Source organism: Dioscorea cayenensis, chromosome 1 (genome assembly GCF_009730915.1).
Source record: "Dioscorea cayenensis subsp. rotundata cultivar TDr96_F1 chromosome 1, TDr96_F1_v2_PseudoChromosome.rev07_lg8_w22 25.fasta, whole genome shotgun sequence".
NCBI classification, from domain to species: domain Eukaryota; kingdom Viridiplantae; phylum Streptophyta; class Magnoliopsida; order Dioscoreales; family Dioscoreaceae; genus Dioscorea; species Dioscorea cayenensis.
In genome coordinates this window covers 16,818,468-16,837,154 of record NC_052471.1, presented here as the reverse complement: position 1 = coordinate 16,837,154, position 18,687 = coordinate 16,818,468, and the positions used below count along the sequence as shown (strand labels likewise).

The 18,687-nt window shown below is 42.4% G+C and overlaps 1 non-coding gene across 1 annotated transcript; it reads right to left on the bottom strand.

Moving 5' to 3' along the window:
• Window positions 1–16,562: 16,562 nt before the first annotated feature.
• LOC120267407 lies at window positions 16,563–16,671 on the bottom strand. Its single transcript, XR_005538454.1, has one exon. It is a non-coding gene; the product is annotated as a small nucleolar RNA R71 (small nucleolar RNA).
• Window positions 16,672–18,687: the final 2,016 nt, after the last annotated feature.

Genomic DNA, 18,687 nt, shown 5'->3' with positions numbered 1-18,687 from the left:
AGAATACACCAATCGGAGGGGAAAGGGGATACTTCACTATCTCATGATTCACCCTCTCAACCCTCTTCAATCTTGAGGTTCTAACCCTAATGGAGATCTCTCTCCCACCAAGGCAACAAATCATGCAAAACCAAATAACCATAAGATCAATAAGGCAAGCAAGCATTAAACAATCAAGAATGAAACTTAATCATACTCGGATTAAATAGAAACACAAAGCAAATCCACAAAAAGATGAGAATCCTAGGGTTCACAAGCCCAAATACCCTCTAGGGTTTTTAGCCCTCCATGGAGCAACATACAAAACACACCATCAATGAATGAAAGTACATTAAAAACCATAGAAATAAACCCCTTATGTATGAACCGATGGCCTTGATGGAGAGCTTCGACGCCTTGAAGGACCCACTCCGAAGCTAGGTTCACCGGTGGCTTCCTTTGATGCTATGACGGAGGAGGAATCGATCAAAGTTGGTGACGAAGCGCCCAAAGCCGCAAAGACCTCCTCTCCAAACCCCTAGCCGCCTCACCCCTCAAGAGCCGCATAAAAAGATGAGAAAGAATAGGGCAAAACGGGCTATTTATAGGCCTCACAACGCGTCTGTCACGTGCCCCCACGCGCCCGCGTGGATTTTCCACGCGCCCGCGTGGGCTGCAGGAATTTCCACGCGGTCGCTGCGAAATTTCGCGCGGCGCGTGAGCAATGCACTCTGCCACGAATTGCCTACGATGAATTTCGCTACAGAGACTTTCGCTACATGTGATTTCCACAAACGCGATGATAAACAATCTCCTCTTAAGGCCACACGATCGGGCACACGATCATATGGTAGGCTATACGGCTTTTCCTTCATCAATGCTGCCTTGAAAGGTTTTGAAATCTTTACAAAGAGGAGGAATGTGGAGACATGGCTGCCTTTTGTGCCCTTCCATTAATAACTTGGCTTGCAAAACTATGGAAGTTGGCACACATCTCCTCATAAACGAACTCCTCTTGTGTCTTCCAACTTGATTTGTACAAGAACTCCCAATATTATGCCATGATAGCCTATCTTCGCTCCCTTTTGAAATCCTAATGCCTTCACAACCTATATGCATAAAAGAACACCAAATACACAATATGAGACATAAACCACAGTAAAAATGATGCTCAATGCATGTAAAACATATATAAAAATATGTCTACTCAAGCACTTATCAACTGTCATACTCAACGCATACCATATGTAACAATTAAGAAAACTATCATACGATGACCCAAATCATTCCAATTATGCTTAATGATCCTCCATTGTATTGTTTAATAAATTGTAAAAGTAGACTAAAGAAATAATGTAGATGTTTAGGCTATTGATTAAGCAAAAAAGAAGTAATATGAACTTCTCATTGTTCCTGGGAAAATACAACCCTCGTGCTCACCCATGAGGTATTACTTGATGACTCGTACATTTGCGGTATCCACAGGAGAGCCACAGGGGCAGAAGCACGTCCCTGTGCGCTCTCAGGAAAACACACAATGTCTCTGAATACAACCGCACGGGCGTGCAGAAATTACCCACACCCGTGTGCCCGACCCACATGGGCAGACGCACGCCCCTGTGGACTCTTTGTCCAACCGAGAAAATTTATTAAGTGTTTCGCACGCCTGTGTGGAAATTCCGCACGGGCGTGGATCATTACTGGGCAATTCACAAGGGTAGGCGCGTACCCCTGTGTATTCTCTAGATGGAAGAGAGCTCTTCTGTAGAGATCTACATGGGCGTGCGGAAAATACCCATGGCCGTCCCTTTGTCACAAGATCGCTCACAGGGGCGAGTCCACGCCCCTGTGTGCTATCGGAAAAGTTTCTAAGTTTCTGTAGGAAGACACACGCCCCTGTGGAAATTACCCATGGGCGTGCGGATATCACTAGGCCGCTCACAGGGGCGAGTCCACGCCCCTATGCCTTCTCTGGACAAGCTCGCAATGCAATTTCCACACGCCCGTGCATTTTCTCGGGATGCCTTAAAAATTCTGCAGGCTCTGTAGATAATTCGTGAGCATGTATACACACTCAGAGCCTGCCCTATTATGTCTAATATACCAGCGAAAAACATGAGAAACTAGCTCGCATGACCAAAACTTCACCAAATCAACATGAAAGCACATGATGACATCAAAAATCCACAAGAAAACACACAGCAATACATCAAACGTATAGACACCAACACTCAACACTTTATTCATGTAAACCCTAAATTAGTAACAAAGAAAAAAGTAAACACTTGGGTTGCCTCCCAAGAAGCGATTGTTTAACGTCACTAAGCTTGACGTACCTTGTCTTACCTCACCGGGGTTCATAGATGAAGGTTTCCTTCTTACCCATAGCTTGAAAGCATGATGAGCAATGTCTATTTAAGGTAAAGGGGGAGTTATCGGGCTTGGTACCACTTAACAAGGGTTCATCCAACTTGTTCGGTTCACGCACATCCCCAACAGCTTTGGGGCATTTCTTGTGGTGTCTCCTCGCCCTTTTCATCTTCCGGAGCATCTTCTTCATGATTCCCAGAGTAGATGGTACTTGTTCCTCCAGACTAAGCATCATTACTTCTTCATTGTCCATCTCTTGGTCGAACAAATCCTCGTACAGGTCCAGATTGAACATTTCCTGCATGTATTCATCAACAATTTCATCAGTAGTGTCAAGAAAGTAAAGAGTATCATCAAAGTCAAGAGAATGTCGTATGGCTTCAGCGAGGCGGTATGTGAGCTTATCATCTCCAACCCTCAGTGTCAACTCCCCGCCGTCCATGTCGATTAATGCCTTGGAAGTATGCAAGAATGACCTCCCTAGTATCAAAGGTACATCTGCATCCTTATCGACGTCTAACACTACAAAGTCTATAGGAAAAATGTACTTGTCCACCTTGACAAGCACGCCTTCAATGATGCCCCTCGGAAATCTTACCGTTTGGTCCGCCAATTGCAATGTCATCTGAGTAGGCCTAGGCTCTCCCAAGCCTAGCTTTTGAAAGAAAGTATACGGCATGACGTTGATACTGGCCCCTGAGTCCGCCAATGCCATTTCTTCACCCAAATTGCCAATGTTGCACGGAATGATGAAGCTTCCCTGGTCTTTCTTCTTATTTGGCATATTCTTTTGCAAGACCGCTGAGCAAGAAACATCTAGAATTCCAGAGGCACTCTCCTCCAATTTCCTTTTGTTGGTCAACAAGTCTTTCAAGAACTTTTCATACTTAGGCATTAGGGATAATGCCTCAACAAAGGGAATGTTGATGTGGAGTTGCTTGAACAAACTCATGAACTTCTTGTATTGTTCATCCGCTTGGTCATTCTTCAATCTAGAGGGATAAGGGATTCTTGGCTTGAAAGGTGGGGGTGCCACCTCTTTCTCTTTGCTTGCTCCCTCCTCAACCTCTATGACCTCGGGTGCTTCTACATTGAACTTCTCACTCGAAAGCTTACCCTTAACCTCACGATCACTTCTCAAAGTGATCGTCTTCACATGCTCTCTAGTATTGGTCTCAGTATTACTCGGCAAGCTTCCTTGTGGTCTCTCAGATAGAGACTTCGCAATTTGCCCCACTTGATTCTCCAGATTGTGCAAAGAAGCGGTGTGGTTGTGAAGTTTAGCCTCGACTGATTGAAACCTTGTATCCGATGATTGCACAAATGTAGTCAAGGCCTTCTCTAAATTAGCCATTCGGGTTTCCAAGCCTGAAACTCGGTTCTCTATGTTTGGGGCTTGTTGTTGTTGGAAACCCATTGGTGCCATGGCCTTTTGTGGTCCTTGGTTGTTCCACGAGAAATTGGGATGATTCTTCCAACCCGGATTGTAGGTGTTGCTATATGGATTCCCTTGGTTCCTTATTGCATTACCCATAAAATCGACTTTCTCCACTGAAGATGCATCACCAATAGAGATCGGGTAATCGGAGGGAGCATGTCCTCCACCGCATCCGGTACAAGTAGTCATGGCAGCCACTCTATTAGAAGTTAGAAGGTCTAACTTCTTACTCAATGATTCCACTTGAGCCGCCAATGAAGTTACTACATCTATTTCATGAAGCCCGGCCACTTTTTTCCTTTCCCGCAGATTCTACTGATAACTGTTCATGGCCATGTCTTCCACTAACTGTCAGGCTTTTTCTTGCGTTATACTCCCCATTGTACCTCATGCGGCGGCATCTAGCAATTGCCTTGTACTCGGATTCAACACATTATAGAAAGTCTGAATAATCATCCATTCAGAAAATCTGTGCCGTGGGCACCTCTGCAAAAGATCCTTGAAGCGCTCCCATGTGTCAAACAATGCTCCCGTGACAATATCTCATTGCGAAGCTTGGCCGACTTCCCCAGAGGAACGTATCTAGCAAGAAAAGCTATGACCATCTTGTTCCAAGTCGTGATGGAGGCCTTGGGCAAAGAATGTAGCCACTGCTTGGCTCTTCCCTTGAGAGGGAATGGGAAAGCCCTCAATCTAATAGCATCATCCGATACACCGTTAATCTTCAGTATATCACAAAATTCCAAAAAGTTTTCTATATCGTTGTTTGGATCCTTATTGGCCAAACCATTGAACTGCGCTGATTGCTGAATCATTTGGATGAATGCTGGCTTCAGCTCGAAATTCGGAGCTGTAATCGGGGGTCGCACAATACTCGATTATGTGCCCAAAACTGAGGGTCTAGCATAATCAGAAAGTGTCTTCTTTTGCTAAGTCTGTTCTGCCATATTATCTTAACCTTCAACTTCTATTTCAGCTTGATTAGACGGTTCTTGCACAGGTTCTTTTCCCTTCTTCTAAGTGTACGTTCAAGTTCAAGATCTCCTTCAATCAATATTGAAGGGTTCCTTTGGGTCATAACCTAGAGGTGCACCCAAAAAAAGAAAACAAATCAGAATAATGAGAGAAAAAGAAAATGTGAAATAGAATGAATGAATGAATAGCTAAGAAAACAAAGTATGAAGTATTTCTAAATGCCTACTCCCAAGCAACAGCGCCATAAACTTGACAAAGCCCTTGCGTATATCCCGCAAGTGCACGGGTTTGTCGAAGTAATAAATCACAGATGAGTGGGTATTGTATCCACAGGGAGTAGGGAATAAAAATACTTGAATTATTTCTTAACTAAACGAAAAGTGAATAATAGTTGTGTAACAAGATATAACGTAAACGGAAGTAAAAGAAACAAGAGAGAAAGTACAAGTAAAGGGAGATAAGGTAACAGATATAAATGGGGTACCCGGATATTGTTCCACTTAGGACAATCATTTCAAGTCCAAAAACCCTCTAACATGCTTTCTGACTAATGCATTACTGAGTCTTGGAGATCCTTCACTACATAATCCCAAATCTAAGGGCAACCATGCCTAACTCTATAAATATCCCGGAGGAGAAATTGAACAATATCTCAACCTCTCACTCGTAAAGAATCGTACTGAATTCTAAGGATTCCAAGTGATAAATCCTCTTCCTAGATGTAGACCTAACCCTTTGGTCCATGTGAAAGGTGCCTAGTCACAATTAAGCCCTAGGTGCTAAAATCACTTCAACACTTCACTTCGTTGCCTCTGCAACTAAGCCCCAGTGGAAGGTCATCCCTTAGCCATAAACTCTACTATGACCTCAAAGAACTTGATGAAATGGAGGTAGGATGAATCACACTGGAGGGAAAAGGGGACGCTCCGCTACCACTCGACTCACCCTCTAATCCCTCTCCAATCTAGCTTTATCTAACTCTCGTGGTGTGTCACTCACTCACAAGGGTTGCCAAAAAGAACTCTCAACCCTAGTGTCACTCTATGGGAGTATTCAAACAATAAAGCATACAAGATTGGAACTCAATTAACACATCAATTAATGAAAGCAATATAATAAGGTTTAATGAAACAAATACATCCTACGGTTCACAAATCCAAGTACCCACTACGGGGATTAGCTCTCCATGGAGCTAGTTACAATCAATAAAAGTGAATGTAAAAACAAGTAATCCATAGAAAACCCCCTTGGTAGTCATGACGATGGTCTTGTGGAGAAGCCTCTACTCGTCCAAGGGTCCCTTTGTCCGGCCTAGGATACACCTCGCCGGATCGGTGCCGACGAAAGTTCTCCCACTAACCTTCTTCCAAATGGAGCGCGATATTAGAACCGTAGAGCCTCTCCCAATCCCTACCCAAGGCTCTTATTGATATGGATGGTGGGGAGTTAACTTTATGAGTTGGGGATGACAAGCTTACATATCACCTTTCCGAGGCCATGAGACATTCTCTAGACTTTGTTGACACTCTTTACTTTCTTGACACTACCGATGAACTAATAGATGAATATTTACATGAAATGATGTGTCCGGACCCATACGAGGGGTTGCTAGACCAAGAGGTGGAGAATGAAGAAATTATGGCGCTTGGTCTAGAGGACAAGGTGCAACCTACCCCAATGATCATAAAGAAGATGATCCGAAAGTTGAAGCATGCAAGGAGGCATCACAAGGAAAGCTCTAGAATTAATGGGGATGTACAAGAATGGAGTAAGGATGACGAGCCCTTGTGCGGTAAGAAACTCGATAACTCCCCCTCTACCTTCAAAAGATTATGTTCATCATGCTTTCAGGTTATGGGTATGAAAAAAACCTTCATCTATGAGCGCCGGTGAGGTAAGAAGAGGTACGCCAAGCTTGGTGACGTTAAATAAGCGCTTCTTGGGAGGCAAACCAAGTCTCTTACTATTTTCTAGGTTTTAGTTTAGTGCTTACATGAATAAGAGTTTGAGTGTTGGTGTCTTAAATCTTTTGCATGCTTTTGTTGTGATTTTCTCGTGGATCATTGGTGTTTTCATGTGCTTAATTGTGATTGGCGAAGTTCTTGGTCATTTGAGCATGTTTTTCATGATTCTTTGGTCAATTTTACATAGCAAATGTAGGCTCTATATGTGTATATGTGTGCAGAATTTTTCTGCATAGTCTGTAATTTTTTCTAAGTCATCCAAGGAAAACACACGGCCGTGTGGAATTTTCACACAGCCTTGTGTTTATATTCAGAGCTCAACTTTTCCATACCGAGAAGACACAGGGGCGTGTGAATGCCCCTATGAATAACCTTGTGATGGTCACACACCCGTTGGTAATTTCCACACGGGCATGTGTTTCTCTACAGAGTTCAGAGCTCTATCCCGAGAAGACACAGGGGCGTGTGTCTGCCCCTGTGGATGACCTTGTGAATTACACACGGGCATGGGTAATTTCCACACGCCCATGTGAAACTTGGCAGAGAGTTATCATCCATCCCGAGAAGGCATAGGGGCATGTATGTGCCCCTTTGAGTAGCCCTTGTGAAGACAGACGGCCTTGTGGAATTTCCACACGGGCTTGTGAAACACTTAGGGAAATTTCTCGGGTGGACAAAGAAGCCACAGGGGCGTGTGGGTGCCCCCTTTGATCGAGCACACGGGCATGCAGAATTTTCACACGCCTTTGTGGATGTGTTCAGAAGCAAAGTGTGCTATCCCGAGAGCACATAGGGCCGTGTGAGTGCCCCTATGATGCTCTCATGTGGAGTCACACGGGTGTGGGTAATTTCCACACGCCCGTGTGAATGTACAGAACTCAAAAGGCTATGAATTTTCTTTATAAATCTATCTTGCCTTTTTATTTTCACAGTCCCAAACACCCAGAGAACACATCCTTGCACTCTCCCGACCTATCACCGTCGTTTTAGAGGGATTTTAGTCCAGTTTTCCGGCCGTTTTCAAGTTTTTTCATCTTCATCTTGTCAGTAAACCCTCATTCCCTCTTTTCTTCGCCAATCTTGATTTATTTCAATTAAACTGGTGAAAGTTGCTTAATTTCTATGATTAAAAAGTTGGTGCATGCTTAGAATGGGTTTAGAAACGATTTTGGGATATATTTTTGGATTTTTCGCACAAGGGCCATGCGGTTTTCACGCCCCGTGGATCCACACAGGCGTGTGGAATTTCCACACGATAGTGTGGATTTCTGCATTGTTTATTTCTTGAGTAAATTTGATCGATTCTTTTTAAAATCTTGCAGATATGGCTCCCAAGACAAAGAAAGTGGACGCCAAACACCCCAGAGAGCCCTCACATGAGCCAGAGCACATTTAGTTCCTGATTCCTGATCACCAGGCTTATTTTGAGAGTTTGGCGAAGCGGAAGTTTAGACAGACACGTTTCCCAGATGTAGGTGCTTTGAGAGAGGTTCAGCTTGCTGATGACATGCCTGATGAGGTTGAGGAGCTTCTTACTGTAGGTAGTTGGCACAAATTGTTATCTATTCAAGAGCCAGCCATTCGTTTGCTAACATTGGAGGTGTTAGCATCTTTCGAGTTTGACCGGTCTTATAAGAGTTTTGATAGTATCGATGTCATACAGTTCAGAGCGTTCGGGCAGTATCATAGTGTAAGAGTCGTGCAGTTTTCGGTCAGACTCAGGTTGTATGATGAGGCGTTCACAAACATTAAGGAGTACGATCAGCTACCGAAATACTCCAGAATCCATATTCTCATCGAGGTAATGTAAACGGGCACACATTTACGCTGTAGATCGCTTTGCTTCTTTGATAAATGGCTACATTGGTGGAGATCTTGCTATACATGCACAAGCCGGAATACTTAAATGTGACAGCCTTTGTGCCTCTCCAAATCATTGTGCTGACTTGAATACGAGGAGGTTAGCACACATTCTCACATCTTGAACCCGACTTATGTCTTCACATTTGATCCTTCTCAAGATTTCCTCCAAATGGTGTGATAAGTGCCTGTGTGATAGGAATGTGAAGTTCTTTTTTCCTTATGATGAGCATTACTTTTATCAGGTTTTAGCGCTAATATGTGTGCATTTATGTTACTTTCATGCATATAGGGTTGTGAAGCCGAATGTTAGAGAAAGAAGCCAATGTAGATCGTGAATGCACCATTTGGAGGAAATCTTGAGAAGGATCAAACGCGAAGATATAAGTCTGGCTCAAGATGCGAGAATGTGTGCCAACCTCCGTGTATTCAAGTTAGCACAATGATTTGGAGGGGCACAAAGGCAGTCACATTCGAGTATCCCGGCTTGTGCATTAATAACAAGATCTTCACCGATGAAGCCGTTGTTGAAGAAGCAAAGTGACCTATGACATAAATGTGTGCCCGTTTATGTTACCTCAATGAAAACAAAGATTCGGGAGTGTTTTGGGCCTGTACTTTAGCTGGGGCATTGTAGCAAACATTGTAGCAGTTCATTATAGTAGATACTATTCACGAGCCGACCAAGAAAAGTGAATTCCAGAGAATCCACACCGGCGTGTGGAAATTCCAAGGGCCGTGTGGTGAATCTGCAGGGGCATGTGGATGCTCGATTCCAGCTCCTATTTAATGCAGATTTCAGCTCTGATTTCAACATTTTTTTCTACATCTTTTCCACAACTTGAGAGGGCGGTTTGCTAGGGTTGGGAGAGGTATTGGCTAGGGATTAGGAGAGGTTTCTATGGCTCTAACATCACGCTCCATTTGGAAGAAGGTTAGTGGGAGACCTTTCGTCGGCACCGATCCGGCGAGGTGTATCCTAGGCTAGACAAAAGGACCCTTGGACGAGTAGAGGCTTCTCCACAAGACCATCGTCAAGACTACCGAGGGGGTTTTCTATTTATTACTTATTTTTACCTTCAATTTTATTGATTGTAACTAGCTCCATGGAGAGCTAAACCCCCTAATGGGTACATGGATTTGTGAACCCTAGGATGTATTTGTTTCATTAAACCTTGTTATTATGCTTTCATTAATTGATGTTTTATTTGAGTTATAATCTTGAATTCTTCATTGATTGAATGCTCTCTTAGAGTGACACTAGGGTTGAGAGTTCACCTTGGTAACCCTTGTGAGTGAGTGACACACCACGAGAGTTAGATAAAGCTAGATTGGAGAGGGTTGAGAGGGTGAGTCGAGAGGTAGCGGAGCGTCCCCTTTCCCCTCCGGTGTGATTTATCTTATCTCCATTTACTTGAGTTCTTTACGGTCATAGTAGAGCGAATGGGCTAAGGGATGACCTTCCACTGGGGCTTAGTTGTAGAGGCAATGAAGTGAAGTGTTGAAGTAATTTTAGCACCTAGGGCTTAATTGTGACTAGGGACCTTTCACCTGGACGAAAGGGTTAGGTCTACATCTAGGAAGAGGATTTATCACTTGGAATCCCTAGAAATTATTGTGATTCTATACGAGTGCGAGGTTGAGAGATTGTTCAATTTCTCCTCCGGGACATGTATAGAGTTTGGCATGATTGACCTTAGATTTGGGATAATGTATTGAAGGATCTCCACAACTCATTAATGCATTAATTAGAAAGCATATTAGAGGGTTTTTGCACTTGAAATGATTGTCCTAGCGGAGTAATATCCAGGTACCCTATTTATATCGATTGCCTTACCTCCCCTTTACTTGTGCCTTCTCTCTTGTTTCTATTACTTTTGTTTACATTACATCTTGTTACACAACTATTATTTACTTTTCACTTAGTTAAGAAACAATTCAACTATTTTTTTATTCCCTACTACCTGTGGATATGATACCCACTCATCTGGGATTTATTACTTCGACAAACCCGTGCACTTGTGGGACCTACACAAGGGACGTTTTGTCATGGTGCATTCACGATCTACATTGGCTTCTTTCTCTAACATTCGGCTTCACAACCCTATATGCATGAAAGTAACATAAATGCACACATATTAGAGCCAAAACCTGATAAAAGCAATGCTCATCATAAAAAAAGAACACTTCCCATTCTTATCACACAAGCACTTATCATCTTTAGTTGAGTTCTAATCTTGAATGCTTGTTGAATGGGTTTTCCCTTAGAACGACACTAGGTTTGAGAGCCTACATTGGTAATCCCTGTAAGTGAGTGACACACCATGTGGGTAAGATAAAGCAATATTGGAGAGGGTCGAGAGGGTGAGTTGAGAGGTAGCGAAACGTCCCCTTTCCCCTCCAGTGTGATTTATCCTACCTACACGTTCCAAGAGTTCTTTGCGGTCACAATAGAGTGAAGTGCTAAGAGAGAAACTCCGCTTGGGCTTAGTTGCGGAAGTAACAAAGTGAAGCGTTGAAGTAATCCTGAGTGCTAGGGCTTAATTGTGACTAGGGGTCATTCGCCTGGACTAAAGAGTTAGATCTATGTTAGGAAATAGGGTTTATCACTTGGAGTCCCCAGAGCTTTAAGCAACTTTGCACAGTGTGAGATTTTAAGACTGAGAGATTTCTCCCCTTGGGCATAGTGTAGTTAGTCATGGTTGACCTTAGGTTTGGGAACGTGTATTTTAGGATTTCCACAACTCATTAAGCATTAGTTAGGAGACATAATAGTTGGTTTTGCACTTGAAGCAATAGTTCTAGGGGGAGCAAAGTCCGGGTGCCCTACTTTCTATCGATTGCCTTTCCTCTTATTCATTTTTATAGCATCTCTCTTCCTTTTTCTTTCCTTATTTCCATTTTCATTGATTTTATTCACACCACTATCTATTCATCTTTCGTTCTAGTTAAATATCAATCTTTGTGTTTCTGATCACTATTTCTTATCGATACGACTATCCACTCACCTAGGTATTATTACTTTCGGCAAACCCGTGCACTTGCAGTTCACACGTGAAAGGGAGTTTATAACTTTCCTAACCATTGCCTTTCAAGCATCGAGGCCTAATGAGTGGGACAGAGCCTATGATCTCACCAAAGATGTTAGCAATAACATGGGCTATCACTCTTTTATATCTAGTAGCCCCTAGGAGAATGATTAAGAACATAGTGTTTTATAACAAATAATTTATTACCAGAACACAAGCAACACAAAATCAACCAACTGGAATTTTTTGCAGTCCACTCAACCCATATCCGAATTGCGTGTGTGTAGCGCAAGTGCACGGGTGTCGAAGTAATAAAAATATCCAAGTGAGTGGGTAGTCGAATCCATAAGGAACAAAAGTATTAGTAGTAACCAATTTTTAGTTATCTAGTCGAAATCAATTGTTGTGAAGAAGTGAACTACTTGCAAGAATATTAATAAGCAAGCAAAGGACAAGATAGAAAGTAGAAGAGATCTCAATCAATAAAGATGAGGTATCCGAGCAATGTTCACCACTAGAATCTAACATGAAGCTCAATACTTTGCTAAATGCTTCTAAATTGAGTTTAATGAGTCGAGGTAATCAATGAACAACTGACCCTTGCCTCCAAGCCACCGATACTAGTCCCCTACAAGGTCCCGGTGGATAAATCGCTCAATCTCAACACCTCACACCCCATATAATAGAAATAAGCTCTAGGGATACCTAAGAGTGAAACAGATTCCCTAAAGATAGATCTAACCCTAATTCTAGTTGAAAGATCCCTAACCTCCTACTGGGTCCCGGTGGAGAAATTTCTCAATCTCGCACCTCGCACCAAATATAATTGCATAGAGCCTAGGGAATACGGAGATAGGAAACATTCATCGGAAGGGAAAGGGGACACTGCACTATCTCATGACTCAACCTCTCAACCCTTTTTTAACCTTGGGATTCTAACTCTAATGGAGACCTCTCTCTAATCAAAGTAACAAATCATTCATATACAATCAACCACAAGGATCAATAAAACATGTAAGCCATGGAAATACAAGATTAAAACTCAAATCAACTCGGATTTAATAGAAAGCATAAAGCAAAATCAATACAAAAGATAAGATCCTATGGTTCACATGGCTAAATACCTACTAAGATTTAGCCCTGCATGGAGCAAGTTACAAAACAAAGATTAATACAATAAATAGCCATGTAAACCATAGAGAAAAACCCCCTTGAATTCATGATGATGGCCTTGATGGGTCACCCAACGTCTTGAAGAATCCTTCTCTGAAGCTAGGTTGCTGAAGGCCCCCTCGATGCTATGACGGAGGAAAGATCGATCAAAGTTGGTGAAGAAATAGCCCCCAATCTTGCCAAAGACCTCCTCTAGAACCCTAGCCATCTTGCCCTTAGAGTGCTCACAAAAAGCCCGCAAAAAGTCTCCAAAGAATAGGGCAAACGGCCTATTTATAGTCACAAACCACGCCTGTCACGTGCCTTCACGCGCCCGTGTGGATTTTTTTACTAGCGACCAGCGTGCGTGAGCGTCGCATAAAAGAATTTCCATGTGTTTTGTTGCGTGGCTATATTTCTTCACAACCGCGGTCCAAACACTCTTTTCTTGAGGACACATGGTCGGGCACACATCCATGTGGTAGGCTATAAGACTTTTCTTCATTGACTCATCCTTTGAAAGGTCTTGCATTCTTCACAAAGAGAAGGAGCATGAAGATGTGACTACCTTTATGCCCTTCTAACTAGCAAATTGTCTTAAATTTCCATGGAAGTTGGCACACATCTCCACGTTCATGAACTTCTCTCGTGTCTTGGTCCTTCAATTGAACAAGAACTCCCAAAATGTGTCTTTGTAGCATATCTTTGCTTCCTTTTCTCCCTTCAAGGCATTCACAACCTAATTGCACAAAAGAACACGGAATACACTATATGAGACATAAACCAAGGTAAAAATGATGCTCAATGCATGTAAAACATATAGAAAAATATGCCTTCCCAAGCACTTATCAAACTTCCCCACACTTAAGGCTTTGCTTGTCCTCAATCAAAATTAAACATTAAACTCATGGAAAGAAAAGAGAAGTGCTTGGCCTTAGGTTTACCAAGAGAGTACAAGAATAAAATTCTAAAGTTATGAAGAAAATAAAACACTAGACAAACAATCAATGCTCTAGCAAACAATCCAATCAAAAACGAAAGTGATGAAGTCCGAATGCGTGTGTGTGAGAAAAAACTCAACTCATGTCAACACTATGTCCACTACCAAGTTCTTATTAACATAGGACATATTTATAAACTAAAAGAATAGGTAGTAGCTTCACATAATCCTCTAAGGTAGCCCTTTCTTAAGATGTCTCCTGAGTGGCTTTCACACTTTCGAGGTGGTAGCTCTTTCTACCAAAGATGGTAGCTTTCACATATCCCATGAGATAGCTGATAAGTGCTTGTGTATTATTAATAAGAAGTATTCTTTTCTTATGATGAGCATTACTTTTTTCAGATTTTAGTACTAATACATGTGTATTTGTAAACTTTCGTGCATGAAGTGTTATGAAGCCAAATATGAAAGAAAGAAGCTAAAGTAGATTGCGATTGTACTTTGTTGATGAAGTCTTGGAGTAAACAAATGTGAAGACACAAGTTGTGATCAAAGATACGTGAATGTGTGCCAACCTCCATGCGCTCAAGCAATTACATGGTTTGGAGGAGCACAAAGGCAGTCACATTTGTGTATTCTGACTTGTGCAATGTTAGCAAGATCTTCACCATTACTGGCATTTTATTGAAGAAGCAATGCGATCTATGGCATAGACATATGCCCATTTATGTTGCCTTGATGAAAAGTGTGGATTCGGGAGTATTTTGGCCGAGTACTGTAGCAGGTACTGTAGCAAATCAATGTAGCAATTTACAGTAGTAGTTACTGTTCAAAGCCCGCAGAAAATTAGATTACCAAAAATCCACACGGTCGTGTGGAAATTTCACACGCCCTTGTGGATGCCTGATTCCAACCCTTTATAAAGCCACGACTTGTATCGATTTGGGGATCCATCTTCCATCCTTCTCTCCATCTTTTCTCCAACTTTTGGGAGGTCTGCGGCTAGGGTTTAGAGGGGCTTTGGCAAGGGTTTTGGAGTGGTTCTACGGCTTTTACACTGCATTTCTCTTGGAAGATAGTTATTGGGGGAGCTTTCATCGGCACCGATCCGGCGAGGTGTGCCATAGGATTGACAAGAGGACCTTTCGAGAGGATGAGGCTACTCCAAAAGACCATCACACGAATACCGAGGGTGTTTTCTTATAGATTACATGCTTTTACTTTCGATTTCATTATTGATTGTATCTTGCTCCATGGAGAGTTAAATCCCCTAGTGGGTACTTGGATTTGTAAACCCTAGAATGTTATTGTTTCATTGACTTTTTATTATGTTTTCCTTAATTGATGTCTTTAATTGAGTTCCAATCTTGAATGCTTGTTGAATGATTTCTCCCTTAGAGTGACACTAGGATTGAGAGTCCATCTTGGTAACTTTTGTGGATGAGTGAGACACCATAAGGGTTAGACATTGCTAGAATGGAGAGGGTTGAGATGGTGAGTCGAGAGATAGCGGAGCATCCCCTTTCCCCTCCGGTGTGATTTATCCTACCTCCATGTTCCTGGAGTTCTTTGCGATCACAATAGGGTGAAGTGCTAATAGAGGAACTCCGCAAGAGCTTAGTTGCGCGAGCAATAGAGTGAAGCGTTGAAGTAATCCTTAGTATCTGGGCTTAATTGTGACTAGGGGTCTTTCGCCTGGATCAAAGCGTTAGATCTATATATAGGAATAGGGTTTATCACTTGGAATCTTTAGAACTTCTTCTAACTGTACACATTGTGAGGTGTTAAGCCTAAGTGATTTCTCCCCCAGGGCATAGTGTAGAATTAGTCACGGTTGACCTTAGTTTTGGGACTGTGTATTTTAGGATTTCTATGACTAATTAAGCATCATTTAGGAGACATAATAGTTGGTTTTGCACTTGAATCAATAACCCCAGGGGAGTACTGTCCGAGTGCCCCACTTTCTATCGATTGCATTCCTCTCATTTTATTGTGCCTCTCTTTCTTATTGTTTTTAATCTTGTTTACATTAATTTCATCCATACTATTATTATTTCATCTTCACTTAGTTAAGTAGCAATCGTTGTGTTTCTATTCATTATTCCTTGTGGATACAATAACCCACTCACATGGGATTTATTACTTCGACAAACCCGTGCACTTGTGGGTCACACGCAAGAGCGTTGTCAAGTTTTTGGCGCCGTTGCTGGGGAATAGGCATTTTGGAGACACTTTGCACTTTGCTATTTAGCTATTCATCATTTATTCTATTTCACCTTTTCTTATTCTATCATCATTCTTATTTATTTTTCTTTCTTTTGTAGCAGCTCCAGGTTATGGCCCAAGGGAACCCTTCAATATTGGTTGAAGGAGATCTTGAACTTGAACGAACACTCAGAAAAAGGGGTAAAGAACCTGTATAAGAACCATTAAATCCCATTGAAGTAGAAGGTGAAGGGTCAAAAAACATAGCAGAACAGAATGAGCATAGGACACTCTCCGATTATGCCAGACCCTCAATTTGGGCACACAATCTAGTATTGTGTGGCCACTGATTACGGCTCAGAATTTTTAGCTAAAGCCGGCATTCATCCACATGTTACAGCAGTCCGCACAGTTTAATGGTTTGGTCGATGAGGATCCAAACAGTCACATAGAGAATTTTTTGGAAGTGTGCGACATGCTTAAGATCAATGGTGTTATGGATAATGCCATTAAGTTGAGAGCCTTCCCATTTTCCTTGAAGGGGAGAGTGAAGCAATGGCTACATTCATTACCTAGAGCATCGATTACTACATGGGAAGGAGATGGTAGAAGCTTTTCTTGCCCGATGTTTCCCTCCTGAAAAATCTGCAAAGCTTAGGAATAAAATATCCTCCTTCATGCAAATGGAAATTGGAGTCTCTATTTGAGACATAGGGAGAGGTTCAAGGAGCTCCTGCAGAAATGTCCTCAACATGGATTTCGGAGTGGGTGATTATTTAGACCTTTTACAATGAGTTGAACCCTAGCACAAGGCAGTTACTTGATGCAGTAGCAGGAGGTACCTTTGGTAGCAAGACCCCCGGAGAAGCAAGATAATTGATTGAAGAAATGGGTTTGAATAGCTACCAATGGAATGCAAGAGAGATGAAGAAAGTTGCTAGTCTCTATGAGATTGATGCGGTTACATCGTTAGCGGCCCAAGTAGAGTCGTTGAGGAAGAAGTTAGGCACTCTAACTTCTCCTAGATTGGCGGCCGTAACGAATTATAATGGATGTTGACGAGGCCATGCTCCATCCGATTGCCCTATTTCTATTAGTTGTACATCCTCGGTGGAACAAGTCGATTTTGTAGGTTATGCGATGAGGGGCCAAGGAGCCATCCGAATTTTTCTTGGAATAATCAAGGGTAACAAAAAGACACGGCACCACCAGGTTTCCAACAACAATAACAAGCCCCGAACATGGAGAACCGAGTTTCAGGCTTGGAGACCCGAATGACCGACCTAGAGAAAGCTTTGACCAAATTTGTGCAATCATCGGATACAGGGTTTCAATCGATCGAAGCCACGCTTTGCAACCACACCGCCTCATTGCATAATCTAGAGAATCAAGTGGGACAAATCGTGAAGTCATTATCGGAGAGACCACAAGGAAGCTTGCCTAGCAACACCGAAACTAACCCAAGGGAACATGTGATGGCGATCACTTTGAGAAGTGGTCATGAGGTTGAGGGTAGGCTTCCAAGTGAGAAGACCAATGTTGAAGCACCCGAGGTCGTTGAGGTCGAGGAGAGAGCTAACAAGGAGAAGGAGATGGCACCCCCACCTTACAAGCCAAGAATCCCTTATCCTTCAAGATTGAAGAACCACCAAAATGATGAGCAATACAAGAAGTTCTTGGGTCTATTCAAACAATTGCACATTAACATTCCTTTTGTGGAGGCGTTGTCTCAAATGCCTTGGTATGCGAAATTCTTGAAGGATCTTTTGAACAACAAGAGGAAGTTGGAAGAGAGTCCATCGGTGATCTTAGATGCCTCTTGTTCGGCTGTTTTCCAAAAGAATATGCCGAACAAGAAGAAAGACCCCGGAAGCTTCATCATCCTGTGCAACATTGGTAATTTGGGTGAAGAGATGGTATTGGCAGATTCAGGGGCTAGTATCAACATCATGCCATACTATTTTTTTCATAAGCTAGGCTTGGGAGAGCCTAGGCCTACTCGGATGACACTTCAATTGATGGACTGAACGGTGAGACATCCGAGGAGAATCATTGAAAACGTGCTTATCAAGGTTGACAAGTACATATTTCCTGTAGACTTCATAGTGTTGGATGTCGATGAGGATGTAGATGTTCCTTTGATACTTGGAAGGCCATTCTTGCACACTTCTAAGACACTTATCGACATGGACGGTGAGGAGTTAACACTGAGGGTTAGCGATGATAAGTTGACATACCGCCTCACCGAAGCCATGCGACATTCTCTTGACTTTGATGATATACTTTATTTTCTTGACACTATCGATGAACTAATCAATGAATATGCACAGAAAATAATGAATCCGGACCTGTACGAGGGGTTGCTAGACCAAGGAGTGGAGGATGAAGAAGTCTTGATGCTTGGTCTATAGGAGAAGGTACCATCTACCCCGGGGATCATGAAGAAGGTGCTCCGGAAGATGAATGTTGCAAGGCAACGTCATAAGAAGCGCCCCAAGGCTAAAGGGGATGTGCAAGAATGGAGTAAGGGTGATGAACCCTTGTGTGGTAACAAACTTGATAACTCTCCCTCGACCTTTCAAAAAGACTATGTTCATCATGCTTTCAAGTTATGGGTAAGAGGGAAACCTTCATCTATGAGCCCCTGTGAGGTAAGGCAAGGTACGTTAAGCTAAGTGAAGTTAAACAAGCACTTCTTTGGAGGCAACCCTAATTCTTTACTATTTCTTTAGGGTTTTAGTTAGCGTTTGCATGAATAAGAGCTTAAGTGTTGGT